Here is a 2,685-nt window from a genome sequence, read left to right as displayed (position 1 = left end):
TGCAGAGGCCATCAAAAAAGCAAACAGGATGTTAGGAATCATTAAAAAAGGGATAGAGAATAAGACTGAGAATATATTATTGCCCTTATATAAATCCATGGTACACCCACATCTCGAATACTGTGTACAGATGTGGTCTCCTCACCTCAAAAAAGATATTCTAGCACTAGAAAAGGTTCAGAAAAGGGCAACTAAAATGATTAGGGGTTTGGAGAGGGTCCCATATGAGGAAAGATTAAAGAGGCTAGGACTCTTCAGCTTGGAAAAGAGGAGACTAAGGGGGGATATGATAGAGATATATAAAATCATGAGTGATGTTGAGAAAGTGGATAAGGAAAAGTTATTTACTTATTCCCATAATACAAGAACTAGGGGTCACCAAATGAAATTAATAGGCAGCAGGTTTAAAACAAATAAAAGGAAGTTCTTCTTCACGCAGCGCACAATCAACTTGTGGAACTCCTGAGGAGGTTGTGAAGGCTAGGACTATAACAGTTTTTAAAAGAAAACTGGATAAATTCATGGTGGTGAAGTCCATAAATGGCTATTAGCCAGGACAGGTAAAGAATGGTGTCCCTAGCCTCTGTTTGTCAGAGGGTGGAGATGGATGGCAAGAGAGAGATCACTTGATCATTGCCTGTTAGGTTCACTCCCTCTGGGGCACCTGGCATTGGCCACTGTCGGTAGACAGATACTGGGCTAGATGGACCTTTGGTCTGACCCGGTATGGCCGTTGTTATGTTATGTTATGTGGAGTTTTCTGTCCCCTGCACAAGTTTTTCTATGTAGAAGACCAACTGGGACCATGAATTCTGACTACAAGAGATTTTCACTTGAGTTGGTTGGTTGCCAATGGACTTGAGGGAGTTAACCCCTTTGTAAAAGCTAATCTGGACATTTCCCAAACATTTGTTCTGGGATATAGATATGTGAGGGTTTACCCAAAGAATCAGTTCAATTTTCATTTCAATTTGAAATTAAATTTTTAATTTTGAAGAAAAATCAAAGCATCTTAAACTATATGAAAATCTTCTACAGGACATTAGCATTTTAAAAGCCATTTTTCATTAAAAAAAAAATTCTGATGACAAAAATTTCGACCTGCTCTGGTGATGATACTCTGTCCTTCATCAGCATCTTCTACCCAAGAAGCTCAAAGTGCTTTACCAATTTCAATGGACTCTTTGGAAGGGAGATCTCATTTCAGCTGGTGTCATCTCTAAAAAAACTGTCCCAGGCTGAGATAGGGGGACTCTCTTGCTCCCTACTAACACTTCCCCCTGTTATGTGATAGGATATGGAAACAACTTTAAACATTTTCCACAAATGTTTATTTTTTTCAACCAGCTTTGCATTGTAATGAACTGGTGGGTGGATGTGAACATACATGTGCACACTGCTGTCTGGCGTGGAATCAGAACTACTCAGCCCTGTGTCATTGGCCCTACACTGCTAATAGGTTAACAGAGATTCTCCTTTACCTCAAGTGATAGGGGCCTGTAGTTTGAAACAGCAAGTTTGCATGGTGTTGGTCTGATGTTCTGAGTGGCCTGTGGCATGTAGCATAATGGCAATTGTCAAGTTCTGAGTGGCCATGGATTTGTTAGTGTTAGAAACCAGATGCACTGCATGAATATTACTGTACCATTTTCTGATTGGCAGCAAATGAGCAAGGAAAACTTTGCAGGAGAAGCTGTGACAAAGCTGGAGTGTGGTTGAGGTAGCCTTGATCTGCTTGCCATGTTTGCTCATGCATTGGAGTCTGGGACAAATGACTTGAGTCATCAGCAGTGAGCACAGCACACACAGAACCTAGCACATCCTCAGTGGCTATGAGAACTAGTTTGCTAAGAAGCAGAGTCTCAAAAGGCCACTGTCTAGCCGTGCACACTGGGAAGGAGAAATGCAAAAATCTAATGGGTCTTTAAAAAACAATTTAAATTAGTCTGAGCTCACCCATTAGTCCTAAAAGTGTGGGTTGTTGCATGGCATCGTTACAGGGTAGAGTTAAAGTTGTTTGTGTGCTTTAATTTACATTTCCTACCTTCACATGTTTGGATTTCTTTTAAGTTTAACTCTAGCTCTGAATTTGTAGAATACCTCGTTTGGCGATAGCATCCCTGTAAAGATTTTTATCCTCACATACACTCAACATTTATTTAAGATGGGATTATTAAGTGAATCTTAAACAGGGTGGAAGACCCCCTACTTCCATCCCTGTAGAATCTGATCCAAGTTCGACCCAGATCTTGAAAATGAAATAGAGGGTAGGTACTGACTGAAAGTGATTAATTCATTTTCCTTCTCTGGTATTTTCACAGCTGCAGCATGCTTTGCATTGTAAATAGGGAGAGCAGATCAGGTTGGATATAGTTGGATTACGCATTGTACTGTTTACCTATTATACATATTCAATGAATGATTTTGGAACCTGTTTAAAGTAAGTTGTAGGGACTAGATCTGTGAGTGCTCTTGGGGGCATGAGAAATGTGCAGAGGGGAGAGGGAGGCTTCTTGCAATGTGACGTGTGAAATACCAAAGAAGCAGCCTGCAGGGTTTCTCCCCAGCCCACAAATAGTAAACTTCAGAGGGAGAGGGAGAGAGAGAGCTCGGGAGAGCGCCAGCGAGCAAGCAAACCTGAGCAAACATTGAGTTCTGCAGCTGGCAATTTGTAAAGCTCAGAGG

Source organism: Mauremys reevesii, linkage group 3, assembly GCF_016161935.1.
Source record: "Mauremys reevesii isolate NIE-2019 linkage group 3, ASM1616193v1, whole genome shotgun sequence".
NCBI classification, from domain to species: Eukaryota; Metazoa; Chordata; order Testudines; family Geoemydidae; genus Mauremys; species Mauremys reevesii.
Note: the sequence above shows the minus strand (reverse complement) of the source record.